Genomic DNA, 16,463 nt, shown 5'->3' on the forward strand with positions numbered 1-16,463 from the left:
TTCTGTACTAGCTATTACTGCTTTATCATGATAGTTGGTTCCGTAAACGAGATTAGTTGCAATTCTGTACAGCATGCGGCTTAGTACGTTTACCTCATAATGATGCGGTGCCGTAAATTGTTATTTCATGTCGCAATATGGACTCTCCTAACCCTTTATAAACCATTTTTCTAACCAACACATAGCAAATAGATCATAGGGCATACATATAAACACAAACCAGGCGCAAACGTTTGGCTAGCTCTTGAGTATATGGAAGCTCCATGACAGGGTTTCGTCATATGTCATCCCAAGATGCTTGAAGCTCGATTTATAATCCAAAGGAGGACATGTGCAGCATGTACAGATCCTATCATGCATATATATATATATATATATATATATATATATATATATATATATATATATATATATATATATATATATATATATATATATTAGAGCATGTTCAAAGTTGTTGGTATGGGCTATGAAAACATAGAAGGTAGGTTTTGTAGCGATAGCTACATTATGGTAGCATTTCGAGCCTTCAGCGTGGTTGGTCACGTGGTGCGGAGAAGCTGCCGGCGGCGCGGCGCCGTGGCTGATCACGTGTTTCGTCACGTGGCCAAGTTCCACTCGGCCAGCTGTAGCTATTGCAACACTCCAGGTTTAACCAGAGCTAAACCACCGCCAATTTTTTTAGATATTAGTATAAACCTGATTAGCATTGAACCATCCTATCAAAAAATGAACATCCCGTTGCATCCTGCCGGATGCTCCTCCACAAGTTTCACTTGGTATCACCAGAGCAGTGTCATCTGGATATAAAAAACGTGCGAGTTTAAAGGAAGATGGGTCATATCATTGACGTAAATATTAAATAATAAGGGTCCTAAAACTGATCCCTGAGGAACACCCGTTGAAACGTGTAACACTGTAGTCTGCCCATCTGCGGCTGCAGTCTGCACTTCCCCATCGCTCGTCGTGAGCAGACAGGCCAGACTCCCATTTGTGGCCTCGTCCACAACCGCCGAGCTGGCCGCCATTCACTTGGCGGCTGATATCTTGGGCGAACGCCCTAGGGTCAAGGAGGCAGCCATCTATACTGACTTCAGGGCAGCACTCCAGCTCCTCCAGAGGCCCTTCAAGCCCCCCCCCCCCCTCCCATCGCCCGCAGGCTGTCTTGGCGGCATGACGCACTTTGCACCAGGGGAACCCGCATCCGTCTGACCTGGGTCCCGGCCCATGTTGGAATCCAGGGCAACGAAGATGCCGACTCCCTGGCCAAAGCTGCACACTCCCCTGGAACTCCTCTCTCCAGGAACTTCTGCCCCTTGGACCTGGCAAGTAGCATAGTGAATCGCCACCTCCTCCTCGACCACCCAGATGCCATGGTGGCTAATGGCCATCCTCCACACCCTCTCCCATCTGTTGGCTTGGACTGCAAAGAGTGCAGCCTCCTCCTGAGACTCGGGGTAGGCTGCGCCAACACCGGCTTCCGCCTTGGCCTCTCCGCCTCCCCTGGGTGCACCCTCTGCAATTACCCAGAGGAGACAGCCCAGCACTCCTATGCGAGTGCCCTGCCTTTGTTCCCGCAAGGACAATCATGGAGGCGGGCTATCGCTCCTTGGGCCTCCCCTGCTGTTCAGTGGATCACCTTCTCTTCCCCGGCGGCCACCATCCTGCCAAGGCCTTCCGGCACCTCTCCTTCCTGGAGGCCACCGGCCTCTCCGGCCGCCTCTAGGCCCAAGGGGGCAGCACATGTCACCTGACATGATCATTGCGACTGCACGCCTACTCTCTCTTTTAAATCTTTTTCCCCCTCCCCTCCTCCTTCTACGACACGCCGGCAGTGGGCGTGGAGGCTAGCCCTCCAGTAGACAAGCCCGCGTCTTCCTACTTTTCATCCTTTCTTCAACCACAGAAGAAGAAGGCCGTAATATACGATTCACCTGTTCGAACACATTGATCTCGATCAGTAAAATAGCTATTAAAAAACGACGTCTAAGGACCTCTGAAGCCAAAGTGATAGAGTTTAGCTAATAATAAATTGCGGTTAATATTATCAAACGCTTTTTGCAAATCATTAAAAAGTGTAGGGACAATGTTATTTTTATCTATTTCTTTACAGATTAAATCATGAAAACCTTCTAGTACACTTGTGGTACTTTTGCCTTTGCGGAAACCATACTGAGCGGCATTTAGTGGATGGTACTTATCACAAAAGGACGTCGTACTGGCATGTACAATTTTCTCCGAGATGCAAGCGATGGCGGACAAGATTGAAATTGGCCTGTAATTATTAACAGCTCTTTTCGAGCCTTTTTTGTGCAATGGTCCTATTAAACTTATTTTAATGTACCTATGAATGTGTCCGGTTGTGAAAGTTCTGTTTATAATATGAAGTAATATGTTTTTAAATCTGTCAAAATGCACTACGAGATCCCTCATTCTAACACCATCATACCCTGGCGATTTTGTGATTGACATTGTTTTCAATACGTCCCATAATTATAGCTCAGTAACAGTAGGCATGTAAGCTAAATGGATGTTCGAAGTAGCAGCAGTAACTTTCCTCATTGACGTTCCCTGTTTGCACAACAAGCAAACAGATTCTACAAATTGCTTATTGAAAGAAGCTCACTTTTCTGATGCGTGGCGTAATGGAGGAACTGTTCGCCGGCCTGATACGGAATCCTCCAGAAACGGCCGTCGCCGAATCGGTGGTGGAAGCTTCTACCATCGAGAAGACCTGTCAGTACAATCGACCACTTCAATTGCTGTCGACAGGCCCCTTTGATGATACACCTGCAAGCGGGATAACCTGCGGTATCTAATGCGCAAAATCGTTCGGGAAGAACTGCGCTGACTGCTGCCATCGCCAACGCAGCAGTGTTGGGTGGCTTCGCTCACGGACGTCACCCTGAAGAAGTGCAACATGCGCTTGGCTCCCCGTCGTCGCTGACACAAACGGAAGCGGAAGCCGTGACCTACGCCGCCGCATTGCTCCGTCCTGTGCCCCGACGAGACCCCCCTCTTTGACGGTAACCAGCTCTCCGAGAACGACGCTCCCTAGCTCCCGCATGCCCACCTTACGTGCGACACAACGGCTATAGGAAATAGGACGAGTGGAGGGCTCCCGACAACCGCCCACTGCGTTTCTACTGTGGTTAGGCCTGCTTCTATACTGAGTGTCGGCATCGCAAGAGGCATCGCCCATTTCGGCTATGACCAAGCTCAAATGCTTCTGACGAAATTAAGCGAAGAATACCGGCACGTCAACAAAGGAATGACGATCGCTTTCTTAGACGGACTATCCGAGACTCACGACGCCTTCGCCTTCTTTGATAAAATCCCAGAAGGTTCACCTAAGGAACATCTCAAGCCCGTTTCCGATATGAACCAGCCCTGCCCCGGAGACGAGACCGATACTCAGTCTGCTTCGAAGCTCCGGCGAGTGCTCCTCGTTATCACCTAAGGGCCGACAAACGCCGATTTCCAGTCTATATTGTAACCGGCCTGCTCACCCAGGCTCTCCGCCAAAGCCCCTAGCGTGTGCCTCCCCAAGAGCGAGAATTGCCATCCAGGAGCAAATGAAAGAAACGCTTCGCGACATCATCCAGCCATTGAAGAGCCCCTGGGCAGCACCGGTCGTCCTTGTGATGAAGAACGGTAATCTCCAGTTCTGCGTCGATTGCCGTCGATTGAACAATGTGAAGAAAAATGTTGCGACGAAGTAGAAGACGACGAAATATGCAGTGGAGCGAGCAGGAGTGCTCGCGCCAGGCCGTCCGCCATTCAAATCTTTCTGTAGCCATCTGTCATCTCATTCATCAGCTTACCGTCACGTAACATTTAGTGTGGGGTGCAGGGCCCTTCATCGCCATCCTGGTCCCGGAGCGTCAGCGTCCTGCGCCTGCCGGGATCATCGACTATAGGTACCTGGTCCGTCCCGCCCGACTGTGTCCCAGCCCGCCAGACCTGAACCGACCTCACCGCTCACCCGAGCCCTGTCCCCCGCCCGGACCGCAATATACGACGAAATGACGTTTCCGCGACCAGAATGACCCGACCGACCCGAGACGCTGCCCACACGTGAGGGCACCGCCCCCTGCACCTGTCTTTCGGTGCGTCCAAGGACCTCGCTCGTCGGCTCCTGGCAACCTGCGGCCCGCATGCTTCGTGGACCGGGACTCAGTTGCCGATCGTCTCATCTACTGCGGCAGCAAGCGCTAACCTGCTTCTTCTGTCATCATCATCATCATCAGTCTTACTACACCCACTGCAGGGCGAAGGCCTCTCCCATGTCTCTCCAATTAACCCTGTCCTTTTCCAGCAGCTTCCACCCTTTGCCTGCAAACTTCCTAATCTCATCCGCCCACCTTACCTTCTGCCGCCCCTGCTACGTTTACTTTCTCTTGGAATCAACTCCGTTACCATTAAAGAAACTATGCAATGAATAAAAAGAGTCGCTTGTAAATGTTTTCAATGCATAGAAATGATGCTAAGAAGCATTCACACCAAGTATGAGTCTTCGGAACTGAGCCGGCAATTTATTAATAATTTTTAAAGACCATGTTTTTAAAATTCGCGGGCCGATTGGTGTACTCGTAGTAACCGATATTGAAAGTAAAATCGTGAAAAAAGACGTCATTGTAGCCATGACGTCGCCAGGCCACCACACGCTCTCATTCGCGGGAGCCACGGCAGCCACGACGTCACGACCACAGTTCCGGTAGCCGTGAAAATCGTCTGCTTGTGCCGCCGCGCGACGCTTTCGGGCAAGCGCGGGCCAGGGCATTGCCTTCGCGCATATGGTTTCAATTTTCCTCTGCCGTCTCCTGTCGGGAGTTCCGAAGCCACTCGCAGTGGCTCGCCGAGTCGCTACTGTCGTCGCTGGCGTTCAGCCAGTATGGCGTGAACGCGTAGGGCTCTATGCCCATAGCGGCCGTAAGAGCGAGCAGTCGCGCCTTGAGGTCCGGGTCCATTACTGCTAACTACAACAGACGAAAAGCAAAGAAACCCGACGTGCGCCGCAGTCACGCCGCCGACGCTGCTGCTGGTGTGCTAGGAGCGACAACCGGAAGTTGCAAAAGGAACGTCAGCGGATGGCGTATTCATGGGCGGGGCCCAGTGCCAGAGCTGTTTTCTTTATTTTTGTCTACTGCCCCGCATGTACGAGTGAGGGGGGGGGGAGAAGAGGAGCGTAACTTTTAATAGTCTATATTGCCGCGATAAGAAGATGGGATGGAAGGGGGGAGTAATGCCGCGAAGCTTGCTTTTTGTCTGATCTTCTTATCGCGGCAGGCACGCCGCATTATCAATTTTCTGGGACGCGAGACGCGACCAGAGTTATCTCGATTTTTCCTAGCCTCGCGCAAGTGTGCCTACTATGTTCTGGAACTTTCCTTGCCGCCTTTAAAATCGAGCACGGCTAAGAGCGGCGGGCATTCTGTTAGTCGACGACCGCCGAGCACGTTCGCTGCTATCGCCGCCGCTGAGTTTTCAGAGCTGTTCTTAGTGGGCGTAAGCCAGCCTATTAAAGTATTCTCTTACGAGCTGCTCTGTGTGTTCCTCAAGACCGGACCCCAGTCGGTGCTACGTGACCCCGGCGGAGTTCCCGTCACCACCTCGTGACATCTGGTGGAGGTGCGGGGTACATGCACCCAACCCAACCTGGAAGATCCACCGTAGAGAACGAGAGCCAAGAAGATCCCGAGGTACAACACAGCCGCCGTCTTCAAGGCCTGCAAGCTCAGGACGGATTACTACGGATCCTACTCGACAACGACAACAAGCTCCAGCGCCCACCATGACCGAGCCAGCGACGTCCACCCCTGTCATGCTCCACCAGCCACGGGTGCCTCCAACCTTCCACGGCTACCCTGGCGACGACCCGGAAGATTGGATAGACAACTTTGAGCGCGTGGCTATATTTAACAGGTGGGAAGATGACATGAAGCTCCGCTATGTTTTCTTTTCGCTTGACGGTCCTGCAAGAACGTGGTACGAAAACCACGAGACTACCTTGAAGACCTGGAAATTATTCAAGTCTGAAGTCGTGAAGGCGTTTACCAACATTCTCCGGAAGGAAAAGGCGCAGATGCTGCTGGACTCACGGATGCAGCACCCAAACGAAACTGTCAGCATGTACGTCGAAGAAATGCAGCGTCTTTTCCGCCGAGCTGACCCGAATATGACGGAGGAGAAGAAAACCGGATATCTAATGCGGGCGTAAAGGAGTCTCTTTTCGCTGGCCTCGTACGAAATCCGCCCAAGACTGTCGCCGAATTCGCCAAAGAAGCGTCAACGATTGAGAAGACCCTGGACACCCGCACAAGGCAGTACAACCGACCACCGCAGGTCTGCTCCAGCTTTCCGGATACGACGACTACAACCAGCGACTTGCGGGAGATCATCCGTGAAATCGCCCGCGAAGAACTACGCCGGCTGCTGCCATCATCTTCACAACCTCAAGTAGCGAGCCTGACGGAAGTCGTCCGTGAAGAAGTGCGGCATGCGCTTGGCTCCCCTTCTGCGACGACTGAACCTCAAGCTCCAGCCATGAGTTACGTCGCTGCAGTACGCAAGCCCGCGCCTCGACGTGCCACCCCAAGCCCTATTCGACGTGAGCCAGCAGTGCTGGACCGCCGCCCTCCGGGCCCCGCCCACCCGACCTACGAACAACGTTCGGGTCCAAGGAAATGCGACACCTGGAGAACCCGTGACAACCGTCCGCTGTGCTTCCACTGCGGTGAAGCCGGTCACGTCCTGCGTCACTGCCCGTTCCGACGCATCGGTCTTCGCGGATTCGCCGTTGACGCACCACGACCACGCTTCGGCCAACATCCACAAGAAATCGACGACTACCTGCGCCGCGACGAATACGTGTCGAGCCGATTTTCCCGCTCACCCTCGCCGCGAGCCTCGCGCTTCACGTCGCCCTGCCACAGCTACGCAGCGGCTGTGCGAGGAAGGTCTCCCAGCCCCCGTAGGGGAAACTGAAAACAGCAACCTTAGGAGGTGAGGCTGCTTCCCGGCAAAAAAACAAAGACCCTCCAACGACGAGAACTCACGGCGACGCCGCACCGACGACGACACGACGCAACTTAGAGACCCCCAGGCCACCGACATCGACAAGCCCCTGCAGCCGCAGTCGCAATCACCGACCAAGCCGTGACCCGACGCCGAAAGTTACGTGCAACGCAAGAGCAAGGACTTCCGGTCTAGAGGTGACTGTCGACGGCCGAAACGTTACTGCTCTAATCGACACGGGAGCTGACTATTCCGTGCTGAGTGGTTCCTTCGCCGACCGGATCAAGAAAGTGACGACGACTTGGGATGGCCCGCAGATACGCACACCAGGCGGACACCTCATCACGCCATCAGGAAGGTGCACTGCGAGACTGACTGTCAACGGACACACATATCCGACAGTATTCGTCGTACTTCAGAAATGTTCCCGTGACGTCATTCTGGGGATGGACTTCTTGACACAGCGCCGCGCAGTCATCGACCTCAAGTCCAAGTCCATCACGCTTCCGACGGACGAAGCTTTACCTCCGAAAACGACCCCAGAGCAGTCAAAGGCCCTCAGTGTTCTCGATGAAGAACTAACCATCCCACCCCGGTCCAGCGTCATCGTCCCCGTCTGTGCAAGAAATTTCGAAGACGCAGAAGGCATCATCGAGGGAAACACGCAGTTGCTCTTAGACAGACGACTTGGCGTCGCAAGAGGCATCGCTCATTTGCGGCATGGAAAAGCCGAAGTACTGGTCACGAACTTCAGCGAAGAATACCGACACCTCAACAGAGGCACTACAATTGCGTTCTTGGACGAAGCAACTGATTTACTGGACGCCTTCATCATCTCCGACGAACCTGCAAATGACAGCCTAAAGCAAGACCATGCTCCCACGTTCGCCATCAACCCAGCATTACCCCGGGAACGACAAGAGAAAATCACCCTTCTTCAAAGTTACAGCGAATGTTTCGCCTCGTCATCAAAGGTGCGACAAACGACGATAGCCAAACATCGAATTATAACCGACGAACACACCAGACCTCTCCGCCAAAGCCCTTACCGTGTATCGCCGCGAGAACGACAGGCCATCCGGGACCAAGTAGAGGAAATGCTTCGCGACGACGTCATCCAACCTTCGAAGAGCCCATGGGCGGCACCGGTCGTTCTAGTGAGAAAGAAAGACGGTGCTCTTCGATTCTGCGTCGATTATCGGCGTCTGAACAAGATTACGAAAAAAGACGTCTACCCCCTCCCGAGGATCGACGACACTCTGGACAGGCTCTGCCACGCCAAGTATTTCTCGTCGATGGATCTCAAGAGTGGATATTGGCAGATTGAAGTCGACGAAAGAGACCGGGAAAAGACTGCCTTCATCACACCGGACGGACTGTACGAGTTCAAAGTCATGCCATTTGGGCTTTGCTCCGCACCCGCAACTTTCCAAAGGGTAATGGACACAGTGTTGGCAGGCCTCAAGTGGCAAACCTGTCTCGTCTATCTAGACGACGTTGTAGTCTTCGCAGCGAGCTTCGAGGAACACCTCCGGAGGCTGAAGGCAGTACTCGACGCAATCAAGTTATCCGACTTACCCTGAAGCCTGAAAAGTGCCGGTTTGCCTACCACGAACTATTGTTTCTCGGCCACATCATCAGCAAGGACGGCGTGCGCCCCGACCCGCAGAAGACAGCCGCCATTGCCAATTTCCCGCAGCCTCATGACAAGAAGGCGGTCCGCAGATTTCTGGGATTGTGTGCTTATTACAGACGCTTTGTGAGGAATTTTTCGCGCGTCGCGGAACCTCTGACCAAGCTCTCCAAGGCAGACGTACCATTCACATAGAATTCGGCACAAGCGGAAGCCTTCAACGAACTTCAGCGTCTCCTGCAGTCTCCACCGGTGCTAGGGCACTTTGACGAAAACGCCGAGACAGAAATCCATACCGACGCAAGCAGCTTTGGTCTAGGCGCCGTGCTCGTCCAGAAAAACGAAGGAGTCGAAAACGTAATAGCATATGCAAGTCGTTCATTGTCGAAAGCAGAAGCGAACTATTCGACCACTGAAAAGGAGTGCCTTGCGATCGTCTGGGCTACATCGAAGTTCCGTCCCTACTTGTATGGACGCCCGTTCAAGGTTGTGAGCGACCACCATGCATTGTGCTGGCTGGCTAACTTGAAGGATCCGTCTGGCCGTCTCGCTCGATGGAGCTTGCGCCTCCAAGAATTCGACGTCACGGTGGTCTACAAGTCTGGGCGAAAGCACTCCGACGCTGACTGCCTGTCACGAGCCCCTGTCGACACGCCGCCAAAAGACGATGACGACGATGCTTTCCTTGGACTGCTAAGTTCCAGCGACTTCGCACGACAGCAGCAATCTGATCCTGACCTACAGCGCCTGCACGAGTATCTTGAGGGGAAGTCTCCTTCACCTCCTGCCCTCTTCAGGCGTGGACTATCGTCCTACTGTCTGCAACAGGGAATCGTCGTGAAGAAGAATTTCTCACCGAACAAGGCCGCCTACCTTCTAGTCGTCCCGAAGAGCCTTCGGGAGGAAATTCTGCAGGCTTCGCATGATGAACCAATGGCTGGCCACCTCGAGTTTACTCGCACCCTCCGCCGAATCCAAGAGAGATATTACTGGCCTCGTCTATCCTCCGACGTCGCGCACTACGTTAAGAGTTGTCGTGAATGCCAACGCCGGAAAACGCCACCGAAAAGACCAGCAGGGTTCCTGCAGCCGATTCGACCGCCATCAAGACCTTTCCAGGAGGTCGGTATGGACCTACTTGGCCCCTTCCCAACATCAACGACGGGCAACATGTGGATTATTGTGGCGACCGATTATCTCACCAGGTACGCCGAAGCAAAGGCCCTCCCGAACGGCACAGCAGCAGAAGTCGCCAAATTCTTCGTCGAATCCATTCTTTCACGACACGGCGCCCCCGAAATACTGATAACAGACAAAAAGTATGGTGGGGCAGCCAGAAAAAGAATGTAAACCAATAAGCCCCTGCCTGTGCCACTAAGTATAACAGGCTTAAAAAAGTGCCATCAGCGTTCACGGCGGAGCTAACCAAGGCCATTTTGCAGCACAGCCATACAAGTCACCGGAGAACAACTGCGTACCATCCGCAGACAAACGGGCTTACAGAACGCCTCAACAAGACCATCGCCGATATGCTTTCTATGTACGTAGACGCAGAACACAAGACATGGGACGTCATTCTTCCCTATGTGGTGTTCGCCTACAACACCGCTGTGCAAGAGACCACCCAAATGACACCATTTAGTCTCGTCCACGGGAGGGAGGCCACGACCACACTCGACGCCATGCTGCCCGACGTTACCGACGAAAGTAACCTCGACGTCGCCGCCTACCTGCAGCGCGCAGAACAAGCTCGACGACTTGCCCGTGAGAGAATACAAGACCAGCAGCGCACCGACGCCCGACGCTACAATCTTCGAAGACGCGCAGTGCAATACAAGCCAGGCGATAGAGTTTGGGTTTGGACGCCGATTCGCCGCCGCGGACTGAGTGAAAAACTTCTGCGCCGCTATTTCGGCCCGTACAGGATTCTTCGCAGACTGGGTAATCTGGACTATGAAGTCTTCCCTGACGGAGTTACAGCATCCCAGAGACGCCGCACACGCTCAGAAGTTGTCCACGTCGCCCGTCTGAAGCCTTACTATTCGCGCTAATGACTCTTTGTGTTTACATTATGAGTATTTATTTTGTATGCTCTGTATCTTTATGTCCGTTATCCCTGTTTTTAAGCATCGGGTCGATGCTTCTTTAAGGGGGGAGTAATGCCGCGAAGCTTGCTTTTTGTCTGATCTTCTTATCGCGGCAGGCACGCCGCATTATCAATTTTCTGGGACGCGAGACGCGACCAGAGTTATCTCGATTTTTCCTAGCCTCGCGCAAGTGTGCCTACTATATTCTGGAACTTTCCTTGCCGCCTTTAAAATCGAGCACGGCTAAGAGCGGCGGGCATTCTGTTAGTCGACGACCGCCGAGCACGTTCGCTGCTATCGCCGCCGCTGAGTTTTCAGAGCTGTTCTTAGTGGGCGTAAGCCAGCCTATTAAAGTATTCTCTTACGAGCTGCTCTGTGCCTTCCTCAAGACCGGACCCCAGTCGGTGCTACGTGACCCCGGCGGAGTTCCCGTCACCACCTCGTGACAATATCTTCGGTGTTATTGATACTAGCTTAAAAATTTTTACGTTGGGGCGACGAGTGATGAAATGCCTATCTCTCGTCTACTTTACGTAATCTCAATTAATTTATTGCATATTCCCTTTAAGGACCAGCGGTTATCTTGCCTTCGCTTTGCATGTCCTGCCCAAGCCCATTTCTTCCTCTTGATTTCGACTAGGATGTTATTAACCGGCGTTTTTGCTCTCACCCACTCTGCCCGCTTCAGGTCTCTTAACGTTACACCTATCATTTTTCTTTCCATGGCTCACTGCGTTGTCCTTAACTTAAGTTGAACTCTTTTCGTTAGCCTCCACGTTTCTGCCCGTAGGTGAGTATCGGTAAGATACAGCTGGTGTAAACTTTTCTCTTGAGGGATATTGGTAAAATCATGATCTAAGAGAACCTGCCATATGCGCTCCACCCCATTCTTATCCTTGTAGTTATTTCCCTGTCATGATCCGGATCAGCTGTCACTATCTGCCCTAAGTAGACGAATTCCTTTACCACTTCTGGGCTCTCACTGCCAATTGTGAACTGCTGTGACCTTGCTAGACTGTTGAACATTACCCTGGTTACCTTGATAACCAAGGTAACCAAGGCTTCTTCTGTATTCAACCATTTTTCAAGCCCCGTCGTCATCTACAGCATGTCATCTTCACTGCCACTATAGTGCATAGAATATACTGCCGCTCTTCTTGTTCGTGATCGGGACGATCCCCCGGTGGTCCCGCGGGTAGTGTGCCGAAGTAGAAGAGGACGAAGTGTGCAGTGGAGCGAGCAGGAGTGCTCGCGCCAGGCCGTCCGCCATTCAAATCTTTCTGTAGCCATTTGTCATCTCATTCATCAGCTTGCCGTCACGTAACAATATGTTTAACCCCTTCCTCGTATCGACGATACCCTAGACCGCATATGCGACGCCAGATACTTCTGGTCCATGGACTTAAAAGAGCGGATACTGGCAGATCGAGGTCGATGAAACAGAACGTGAGAATACCGCCTTCATCACGTCCGACGGCCTATACGAGTTTAAGGTAATGCCATTTTGGACTTTGTTCTACTGTAGCAACGTTCCAGCGTCTAATGGACACAGTATTGGCGGGTCTCAAGAGGCAGATTTGTCTTGTATACTTAGATGATGTCGTAGTTTCTCATCGACCTTTGACAATCATATTAAAAGGCTGCGAACCGTGCTTGAGGCAATCAAGTCATCAGGGCTGACCCTGAAGCCAGAGAAGTGCCCTTTCGCTTACAGGAAGCTAGGGAACATCGTTAGCAACGAGAGAATCCAACCGGATCCGTAGAAGACCGCCGCTATCGCTCAGCTTCCACAGCCGACCGATGAGAAAGCTGGGCGCTGATCCCTGTATCTTTGGGCGTATTACCGACGTGGTGTAAAGGCCTAATTTTCTCGCGTCACCGGACCCTTGACACAGCTAACGATGTCGGATGTGCCATTCAAATGGGAAGCTCCTCAACATGAAGAATTCCAGGAACTTAAGCGCTGATTGCAGCCGCCGCCCATCCTTGGACACTTCGACACAAGCATCGTGGGGCTAAGCGCCGTACTCGTCAAGAAGCAGAAAGAACGCGGAAGACGATTAGCCTGCGCCAGCATGTCTTTACCAAAGGTAGAAGCGAATTATTACACGACATAGGAGTGCCTTGCGATAGTATGAAAAATTGTTTTTTTGTGGAGTGGAAATGACGCAGTAACTGTCTCACTTATCTCGCTGGACACCCAAACAGCGCCGTAAGGAAAGTGGTAAAGTAGAAAGTGAAAGAAGAAAGGAAGTGTGGGCCGCATCGAAATTCCGCCTGTACTTGAGCGGCAGGCCTTTTAAAGTTGTGATCACTATCACGCGCTATGCTGGCTAGCCAACTCGAAGGACGTGTCTGACTTCCTCGCTCGATGGATGATGCGGCACGAATTATAACATTACAGGCAAAGACGCTATCGCTGTGAGCGCGGTGAGCATCTCCCGCAGGGTAGCGGCTACGGTGGTCACGGACCGAGTGGAAGAGGCCGAAGAGGCTGCAATACCACTAGGGATCGTTCAGGAAGGCACCGGCACAATTCTCAGTGATCCCAAAACGGCCCTTCGCAACCTCGCGACGGGACGTATCTCCGCCACTGCATACAAGATTATTCGTGCGATGCCAAAAGATAGGAAGGAAGTGGATCTGGTATGGGTCCCGGCCCACGCGGGCGTTCCAATGAACGAGGCCGCTCACCAGTACGCTCGAGGTTTTTTCAGCCAAGCCGGTGAGGGGATCGCGGACCCGAATGTCCTCAGGGGCGAGACGCTAATTAAATATCAGCCCATAACCAATTATTACAGGGAGCTTATAGCGAGCCTGCCTCCTCCGCACGTTTAACTCAGCCGCGAACAGGCTACCACGTGGAGGCGGCTGCAAACGCGGTCGTAGCCGAACCCGTGGACGTATTCCAACATCTTTCCTGATTTGGTAAATCCGTATTGTCAGCTGTGCGACGAGCCTGCCACCTTAGGCCACATAATCTGGGACGGCATGGAGGATCCGCCTCCAGCAGATTTAGTCACATCGCCGACGCTTGAAAAATGGGAAGCTGTTCTCGCCAGCCCGGACCCGGACGTTCAGTCCCGGGCCACGGCAAGAGCGCAGGAGGTCGCTGACACATTTTAACTGCCGGCCGCCTTGAGCGGCTGAAGTGACCCAAGAATATCACTATATTCCTGACCATAAAGCTCTCTCTCTCTCTCTCTCTCTCTCGCTCGCTCAATGGAGCTTACGACTCCAAGAGTTGGACGTGACCATTCGTTTACAAGTCCGGACGCAAGCACTCTGACGCCGATTGCCTGCCACGAGTCCCTGTAGATGCACCCTCGCAGAACTACGATGTCGACGCCTTCTCAGAACCTAACAGCTGGAGCTCATGCACAGCACCAGCGCTCGTATTACGGCCTCCAACGCCTTATCGAGTACTTGGAAGGCAAGGTTCCTTCACCTCCAGCCTCGTTAAAGGCGGGCGGACTTCGTTCCGCCTACAAAATGGTATCCTCGTGAAGAACTTTGCACCGAACAAAACCGCTTACCTCCTAGAAGAAAGTGCCGATTGTACACCCAGGGCCACCGGAAAGCGGCAATTTGGAACAGGCAGCGCTCAACCGTGCGACCGCGAGGGGCAGCAGGAACGCCGACGACTGTGTACGGTCGACATCATCAGAGCAGATCGGCTGAGTGAGAGCGATCGATGTTCAGATGTGTCAGAGACACACGCTTCCAACCTCCTAGTTATACCTGCAAGTCTTCGCGTCGAAGTTGTGCAGTAGAAATAAAGCCAGCGCAAAGGACGTAGTCACAGAACAGGAACACAGAACGACGCTGGACTACCGACCTGTGTTCCTGTTGTGTCTGCGTCCTTTGCACTGGTTTTCTTTTACAATCATGTACCGACACGCCCAGCTCTCCACTCTACTGAAGTTGTGCAGACTTCGCACAGTGAGCCAACAGCCGGACATATCGGGTTTTCTCCCACCTTTTACCGCATCCAAGACAAGTATTTCTGACCCCGACTGTCTGCCGTTGTTGCAGGCTATATTAAAACCTACCGATATTGTTAACAAAGAAAGAAACCTCCACCCGACCAGCCGGATTCCTCAACCCGATCGAACCTCCGTACAGGCCCCTCCAGCAGCTCAGCACGGATCTGCTTGGCCCTTTCCCGAAGTCAGCATCTGAAAACAAGTGGATCAGTATAGCGACCGATTACCTTACGCGCTACGCTGAGGCAGAAGCCCTGCCCAACGGAACAGCAGCAGAAGTAACCAAATTTTTCGTAGAATGCATCCTTCTGCGACACGGCGCCCCCGATGTGCTCATCACGGACAGATAAAAAGCATTCACAGCGGAGCTGACGCAAGCCATCCTGCGCTACAGCCAAACCACCGGAGAACGACTGCGTATACCATCCGCAGACCAACGGTCTTCCGGAGCGCTTGGAATAATTGCACGTATGTCGACGCCGAACACAAGTCTTGGGACGTCGTTTTGCCGTACGTGGTCTTCGCCTTCAACACCGCGGTGCAAGAGACCAGCGGCCTTCTAGACTCGCTATGGCAGGGAGGCCACAACCACACTCGACGCCATGCTGCTTCACGTTACCGGAGAGGAAACATTGACGTCGGCGCCTACCTTCAGCGTGCAGAAGAAGCCCGACGACTTGCGCGATTACGGATCAAAGACCAGCAGCGTACCAAATTCACCTTTATTTTCAACATTTCACAATGTTGACGGTCTTCCAGGCAAAAAGCTGTGGGGACAGCTTGACAAGACCTGAAAGCCAGCGGCAGGCAACATTGACAGTAGTAAAAAAAAAAGTTCTACATGTACTGCTATTTCGAAAAAGACACATTTTATCATAAGTTTACAAAAATAATAGCAGAAGTAAGAGTAAAAAAGACATCAAGGCGTTATACAAAGACTAGCGTATACATGCACACGAGATTACAACAAAGCCGATCATTGCACTCAGGTTAGACATAAAGCTAATATTACTATGTTTATAGCACGCAAGCACAGGTCCCTCTAGAAATATTGAACGCAAAACTTTGCGAGTTATTACAGGGTTAATAAAACTGGGTACATTGAGCTTATTTAGTAACACTGGCATTGTATAGCTTAATGACTGTAGAAAATAATTTTTTCGGCGGTGTGGCATCACCCACTTTTCAGTTGCGCGTGTTATAGAAATATTGCAGCGTAACATTGGACCTGAAAGTGTCAATAAGAATTCTTTATACTTTTCATTAGCAAAATGGAACTGGTGAAGGAGACGGTAATTATAAAGGGAGTGATTATTGATTATATTATGCTGACAAAGTAGCTCGGCGTAGGGATGTAAATATGATGCATTGTTTAAGCAACGTATGGCTTTTTTTTCTTGACGCAGATGTGTATTGACGTTTTTTAGTAGAGTTGAGTTGTTGTATGCCACAGGTGGGATTAGCCTTGCTTATTCTGCCGGCAATTGCTCCACCGTAGCGTCACTTCAATGTTAATAATGTCCTAAAACCTGTCGGATCTGCCACACTATGCGCTCACTTATAACAACACATATTCCTCTCCCGCAGTGAGCATCTATGCACACATTCACTCCACGCAGTCCACATCACAGTCCACTCCTGAAGTCATCATCTATGCACTTATTCTGACGCACTAGAAACACAGTCCATTGCAGTGCCACAACTCACACACTCATTCACTCACCGTATAACATAGTCCAC

General features: G+C 52.0%; 1 pseudogene; it reads right to left on the reverse strand.

Annotated features, from left to right (window-relative positions):
- Positions 1-1,028: 1,028 nt before the first annotated feature.
- LOC144098191 (uncharacterized) overlaps positions 1,029-16,463 on the reverse strand; it is a 57,744-nt pseudogene continuing 42,309 nt past the window's right edge.

The sequence above is a fragment of the Amblyomma americanum genome, chromosome 7 (assembly GCF_052857255.1).
Source record: "Amblyomma americanum isolate KBUSLIRL-KWMA chromosome 7, ASM5285725v1, whole genome shotgun sequence".
Classification (NCBI taxonomy): Eukaryota; Metazoa; Arthropoda; class Arachnida; order Ixodida; family Ixodidae; genus Amblyomma; species Amblyomma americanum.